Consider the following 8,542-nt stretch of genomic DNA (forward strand, 5'->3'; position numbering starts at 1 on the left):
ATGAATTTTGTAAGGCCTTCCCTCTCAATCTGGCCTCTCGGATGTAATCTGGCGAATAAGTGAGAGACAAAGCTCAGTTTGTAAGCGCTTCTGTACGCATCATTGGCCTCAGTCTTTGTTATGGCGCTGCCCTCTACTGGTTAATCAGGTCGCATGAGAGCGGCTGGGTTTTAAAATTAAATAGCTGAACAGGACCAGCATTTATAAACATAAATTTAACAATTGCAAATGTTTTTTTTACACATAATAATAATAATAATAATAATAAGAATAAGAATAAGAATAATAATAACAAGAAGAATAAGAATAAGAATAAGAAAATAAATATAAATAAAATAATAAATATCAAAAATATTTTTTTGCAAGTTCAAACTACTTAATTAAAATGAGCTGAAACAACACAATTCTTAATATTTCATTGAGACAACTTTTTATGTTCAATGCACATAAATTTGTTAAAAACGTTAACTTAATCGATTTGTGTTAGGTAAACACAAATTATTCATGTGGAACCCTGCATTTTTTACAGTGTATTTTCTATTTTCTTTTTTTATAAAATTCCTTTATTAGCTGTGTTTTTATGCTGTCACTGACATTCTGCTTTACTTTGGAAGCTTTGGTCATGAAAACAAATTCCTCGTATGTGTACACATACATGGAATTAAAGCTCTTTAATTCTACATACAATAAAGCTCTTTATGATTTAGATAATAATTAAGTAATTTTGTAATGTATCATCATCATCATGATCATTATCGGGTTGTTGTTATAATATTATTATTATTGTTGCTATAAAAAACTATGGAAACCCAATATAATGCTATAAAATTGTCAAGTACTTAATATTTTCATTATAACAGTAGTCATTATATTGTTGTTGTTGCTCTTGTTTTTATTATTATAATAATTTAATGAAATTATTCAAATAAATATCACCAATGCTATTAAATAATTAATAGAAATCATTTGAATCATTAATTCATTCATTCATTCAATCATTTATTTTTCTTTTCGGCTTAGTCCCTTTATTAATCTGGGGTGACCACAGCAAAATTAACTGCCAACTTGTCCAACATATGTTTTACACAGCGGATACCCTTCCAGCTGCAACCCATACTGGGAAACACCAATACTCTTTTATTCATACACATACACTACAACTACCCAGCCTACTCAATTCACCTACACTCAAAAAAATGATATGTTGGCTTTAAATAACTTTTTTATGTCAACAGGTTCCACGTAACCGAGTTAAGTTACCTTAAAAAAAGAATACTTATTTGAGTGAATTAAGTTAGTTACGTAAAGGTAATTGGATGTTGTTTAATTCAATCAACACAACATTAATAATTTTGCTTTACTTTATTTACAATGTTAAAAGATTCGTTAAATTTACGGAAAAATACCAGCAGTGATTGCCAAGAGTTTTGTGTAAAAATACGGAAGTTTTATAGGTCTGTTTAAATTTACAGAAAATAACTGCATTTCATCAACTGATACAATGCCCAGTTAACAAAAACCTAGCTTAGCTCTCAAAAACGTAAAGTCATTCAATGCAATGTGTTCATGTATGTACACTTAGCAAACAGATTTTCACTTCATTAGTAACCACAGTTACTTTCAAACAAAATAAGATGCAGCACAACATCAGCTATCCTTATATTGGACTTGAACACAGATGCTACTGTCCTCCTCAATAGTGCACTCAAAAAAAAATGATATGTTGGCTCTAGTTAACTTTTTTATGTCAACAGGTTCCACGTAACCGAGTTAAGTTACCTTAAAGAAAGAATATTTATTTGAGTGAACTTAAGTTAGTTATATAAAGGTAATGTTGTTTAGTTCAATCAACACAAAATTTATAATTTAGCTTTAATTTATTTACACTGTTAAAAAAATCTGTTAAATTTACGGAAAAATGGCGACAGCTGTTGCCAGTAATCTACTGTAAATTTGTAAATCCATATACAAATACATCAAATACATTCCACAGTCTGTATTTTTCATCAAACACATTTAACCCCTTAAATCCTAGAGCAAACTCCTCACTAGTGTCCTCACTACAGAGGGTTAAACACTCAGGCAGTGATAAAATTAATCAGATAATTTAGAGTCTAATAAAAGGATGAATTGATGAACAACTGTTAACAGCAGAATCACTGAAGGAAAGAAAAACACAAATTACAGCCAAAACTAAAGATGAAATCAACTGAAATTAAAACTCTAAATAAAATAATAATAATCAAAATAATTACACAATAAAAATGAAGATCTCAGCTGGGCTCTTCTATGAGGTGCCGTGTAGGATTTAAATCAAACTTTGCTTATCAACACATACATAAAACACATGTATATACACCTATAAATTACTCGCATATACACCTATACTACTGGATGTTCGAAACAACATAGATGAAACTTGTGTATATACATATAAACTTGACGCATGAATACACCCACATACACACGCACATACATATAAACTTGATCCTCACATAAACACCCACATTAACACACGCAAATACATTTAAACTTGCTGCATGCAAACAAACCTATACACACTTGCATATACATATAAACTCGATTCTCGCATAAATACCCACATTTACATGCAAATACATATAAAGTCGCAGCATCCAAACACACCTATACATAATCACATATACATATAAACACGGTCTATGCATATACACCCTCAACAACACGCGCACATACACAAACTCACTGCATGCAAACACACCTACAACATCTCGCGCAAACATACAAAAAATAAATAAATAAAACTCACAAACGTTTATCACGAATCTTGTTTATTGCAAAGCTTATGAAATAGAAATAATGTGATTAATAGAGGGATTAAATATGTTAAATTATGAACATATGTTATATAAAATATTAGTCTATATAAATAGACTATTCAAAATAAAAAATATTTTTATTTAAAACCTTTTCATTTAATCAGGTAAATACATACACAAATATAAATGGACAGATAGAACCCTTAAAGGACGTTCAAAAAGCAACCAGAACTATAAATATAAATGTATACTCAAACTAAACTCCTATTTTATTGCAAATGTTAATGTAGCCGACAGTCTTCTTGTTTTGTTTTTAAAATTTTTATAATTATTATGCTTTTTATATGTTTTTACAATGTGGGTGTCAAAATTGCAAGATTTTGGTATCATTTTGATTGTTAATTATTCAGCATATACAAAAAAAAAAAAAAAAAAAAAAAAAGCTGATTAAAGGTCTCTGCTCATCATGTTGGTCAAGTTAACCCCCATGGAAAAGCTATATATATTATCTGGACACTCCTTTTGTGTTTAATAACTACTTATATTTTTACAGCAGCTGGCATCCAGCATTTTGGTGCATTAGCCTGTTTATTGGTGACAGGAAAACCCACTTAAGTGCATTCCTGCCCCCTACTGGACATAAGTGTGTATCATAACCCTTGACGAATAGTAACACCAATAATAAAACAAACATAAAAAACTAATATTAAACAAACATATTTTATTCAAAATGATTACTTAAGCAACCTTATATTTATTAAACCATAATAACATTTCCAATAATTTAATTGCATAATAAACCTTTAATTTTGCAGGAGCATTCCTTAGCATTACCTTTTTATTTATTTATTTTTTTTTTAGAATTAGCATAATCCATTTTCATAATTTAACAGATGTAATTCCTCTATTAATCACATTATTTCTGTTTCTTAAGGTTTGCAATAACCTGATTCATTACAAATAATAATCTTGTTCATTACACTCAAAGGACTTTTACGTTGAAATTAAACGACTTCCTTTTAAAGTGAAATAACTTCCTTTTACTGTGAAAATTCATGCATACACACATCTGAAATCACTTGCATATATGTATATACACAACAAACTGTATATATGTTTGAGAATTTTATTTTGTATGTTTGCACAAGTGTCATTTGGGTGTTTATGCACACATCAAGTTTATATTCTTATGTGAGAGTTTATGGGTGTATATGCATAGATCAAGTTTATATGTATATGCGAGTGTGTATAGGTGTGTTTGCATGCAGCAAGTTTATATGTATGTGCGTGTGTTAATGTGGGTGTTTATGTGAGGATCAAGTTTATATGTATGTGCGTGTGTATGTGGGTGTATTCATGCGTCAAGTTTATTTGTATATACACAAGTTTCATCTATGTTGTTTCGAACATCCAGTAGTATAGGTGTATATACACGTGTTTTATGTATGTGTTTGTAAGCAAAGTTTGATTTAAATCCTACACGGCACCTCATACTCTTCAGCTGCTTATTTCAACACTAGTTCATATTTGATTGCTATAATTAGTTGTGTCCTTCCCTTTCTCTGCATAGCATGAAAAGCCAAAACTATATAAGAATCAGTTTGATAAGATTAACTAAGGTATTGAAACTTCCCTCATCTGCTTCTGTGTTTGTTGAATAATTTGTTAGCTTGATGTAAGAAATGAACTATATGGGTAAATGAAATCACCGGTGTTTCAGCTCTAAATACACCATTCACAATAAGAATGTTTGCTGTATGGCAGCACTTAGAAACACACAGACATCAACAATTAGTCTTTGAATCTCAACAATGGTGACAAACAAAAAATAAAATCTAATAAAAATCAACACAGAACTATACAAAACTCTTTACTGAAATATTACACCCAAAAAACAACATAAACTAAAGGCAGAGAAAACGATTGTAATAATTTTAAGCTACATAATTTATTTATGCTGCAATGCATGCTGGGAGTTGTGTACTATGCTGGCGCTCAGCTTGCATTGCAGCATGAATGATGCAGATTTTTTTTTTTTTTTTTTTTTAGCAACCATGGTTGAGGTTCAAATCCTGATTCTTGATGTCTACGTGTCTGAAGGCATTGTTGAAACTCTCCAGGTTTTGTGCAAGACATTTTAATTATAAATTTTTTATATTTATTTCCTATATTATTTATGAGTTGACCCTCAATGAAAAGCCTGCAGTATTGTTCCAAACAGCATTGATATAAATTCACAATTCTTTTTTTTTATATCTTATATATTTTTAACTTATTAAATTCCAGTAATGATATGTATAATAATTCAGTACAGTATATTTTCACATTGCCTTCCGTGCTATATCTGATGAGTTACAGACACTGCTATAACAGTCAGAGTAACATTAAGGTAGAAAAGTGCAGGATCAAGAGCCCAACTAAAGCAGCCTCTGATCTCCATGATGGTGAGGTCAACAGAAAAAAAAGTATAAACCTCTGTTAATTATCAAATATTCCTGCAGATTTGACAGAAATGTGTTCAAACTGTAATCAGTGAAGCTGATAATGCTGTTATTTAATGGAGGCGTATAATCCTCTGTTTTAATTTAGTTGGATTGGTGTGAGGCGGTGTCTGTACGTGTTTATGTCTTGTTCTTTCCTTCAGTGATTGAGCTTGTCTACAGCAGCTGTTCATCATTGTCTGAATTCACTCATTGTGGTCATTCACTCTGTCTAGTGGAATAAACTAATCGACTAATTTAGGGACTAGTGAATAAGGGTGTATGGCGATTATTGCTAATTATTGAACAGATTTTCACTGTGGACTGTACAGACTTTTACTGTTAAAATCACCCATATTTTTTCAGTGCATTGAACATATTGCACAGCATTTTTCTAAATTTTCACTGTAATCTTCCTCTTTTGATTCCCATATAATGAGAGCGATTGTTGTGGTTTAAATCTTACTTCCTCTGTTGTTTTGAAACAACAACTAAACTGTTGACCAAAGTGTGGTACTGCAGAAGCAACACAATTCCATTTCATTAAAATTGAAAACATACTTTTTCTATTTTTTCCAACACAACTCTTTTGGTTTTAATAGACAAACATAAGTTAATTGTTTAATTTAAACATAGTTACATTTTTTGAACCAACTAAAGCCATGATCCATTTTTGAGAGCATAACGCATATCTTGTGGGGGAAACCGGAGCACCCGAAGAAAACCCACGCTAACACAGGCAGATCATACAAACTCCACGCAGAAATGCCAACTGACCCAGTCGAAGCTCGAACCAGCGACCTTCTTGCTGTGAGGTGACAGTGCTACCCACTGCACCACCGTGCAGCCCTATCATGCACTGTAAAAAATCCAGGGTTCCACACAATTCATTGATGTTTTCCCAACACAAATTAACTTGTTAACACTATTAACAAATTAATGTGGATTGAACATAAAAAATTAAGTTGTCCCAATGAAATATCAAGAACTGTGTTGTTTCAGCTCATTTTAATTAAGTAATTTGAACAATAAAATATATTTTTGATCGTGTAAATTAGTAAAGGTATTACTATTATCATCAATATTATTCACTTTTTTTGTTAATAAGTATGTTTATGTATTATCATAAATATGCTACATTTCTGTCAACAAACTAAATTCTACTTCAAATGGCTCTTGTACAATATATATGACTGGCCTTTTATTGTTTTTATACTATTTTAATATATTTTTGTGTTTACAAACTTGGAAGTTAAAACTAGTCATCACTTCTATTATATATAGTTTAGATAAAACATAAATACATGTAAAAATAAATATAAAACCATGTAAAAAATAAGCATTTTTCAATGCAGTGTTACTACAAAATTTCTCTCAGAATATCTATCTACCTATCTGCCTCTGCCTGTTTGAGAACAAGCACATAAAAATCATAAAAACATATATAACAGTTGAAATAATTGCACAGTTTAACTGATTCCTGAATAATAATGAATAATACTGTAATTTCAACATGCCACGGTAAAACACTATATTTTCTAGCTTCATCTTTATTTTTTAATTCTTAAAATCTTACATTTTAATATTAAAAATATTGAATCAATAATTCCAGGCAATATGACAAAATGTCTGTTATTGATTTAAACAAGGGATAAAGCTTTTCTTACTGTATCAAAACACAGAAATAAATAAATGTATATGTACTGTAATTTCTATGCTTAAACAGCTATTGTTAGGCATTCAGGCATTGAATAAATCCTGATCATTGGTAAACACTTTACTTTGATGGTCCATTTAAGTATTAGTAGACTGTCCGGTTAATATCTGTTGATACTGCTCCTTCAACAGACATTTAACTGACTATAAGAAACTTAGCAAGCACATGCCATCTCACCCTAACCCTAACCAGTGTTGTGGAGTAACTAGTTACATGTAATTTAATTACAAAAAAAGTAACAATTATTCATTACAGTTACTGAGAAAAAAATATGTAATTAAATTCCAGTTACTTTTGAAAATGTTAAAGATTACAAATGGGGTTACAACTAGAAATTTTCTTTAAAAATCTGGGATATGCTGAATATTAATCAGTTTTCCTGATTTTGATATTCAGATATATTTGCTATTCTCATGCTTTTGATTTTTGCGGCGAACTCATGGGTGTAAATCCCGGGAGGAACATGTCCCCTCCCATCCGAGGGTTGTCCCCCCATCAAAAAAAAAAAAAAAAAAAAAAATTCCCTTATTCTGTTCTTAAGTGACTCAATTAATTAGAAAAATAAAGAAATAAAAAAATAAATAAAAAATATTAATCTGTTATTACTGTGATTATTTTTTATGATAGTTTTATATTCTTTATGTAAATCACTTTGAATTACCATTGAGTATAAAATGTGCTACCCTAACCCTGAACCCCAACCTAACAGTCTACTTATAATCTAATGAGAATAAGTTTGCATGTAGATGCAACTTAACATGTAACTTAAATTAAACAAACGGACCATCAAAATAAAGTGTGACTGGATCATTTGTTAAATTTTTCTGAATTTATTAGTTGGCTAGTAGCGAGTAGTAGTAAACTTTATTGTCCTTGATAAGAAATTTGTCATGGGCATCACCATATTGCTGCAACATACAACAAAAACAGTACAAAATACAGTAGTTACAATAATAACAAGCAGCGATGATAGGGACCTCGCACCCGGGCTCACCGCCGCCCAGTGGCCTCAGGATGACAGAGAACAGCGAACAATAATAATTTAAGCCGATATATATAAAGAACCTGAGAAAATCGAACATTCATGCCAAACTTCCTCTTGTCAGCAGGTGGCTCTATGACTGTGACTCAAGATTTGCATGTAGATGCCTTCAGTAGAGGAATCTTATCAACCATGTGGATTTTTAGCCAGATCGGACATTGTTTAGCTGAGTTATATGTAATTTCCTGTTGCCAGCAGGTGGCGCTATGACTGTGACTCGATATTGGCATGTAGATGTCTTCAGAAGAGGATTTTAATCAACCATGTAAATTTTCAGGCTGGTCAGACTTTGTGTGACTGAGTTATAAGCCAAACTATCTTCTGCCAGGAGGTGGCGCTATGACAGACTCAATATAATTATGTAGATGTGCTTAGGAGAGGACTTTCATCAACCATGTGAAGTTTCAGGCAGATCGGACATTGTGGGGCCGAGTTACAAGCCAAACTACCTTCTGCCAGCAGGTGGCGCTATGACAGACTCAATATTGTTATGTGGATGTGTTCA

This window comes from Danio rerio, chromosome 4 (genome assembly GCF_049306965.1).
Source record: "Danio rerio strain Tuebingen ecotype United States chromosome 4, GRCz12tu, whole genome shotgun sequence".
NCBI classification, from domain to species: Eukaryota; Metazoa; Chordata; class Actinopteri; order Cypriniformes; family Danionidae; genus Danio; species Danio rerio.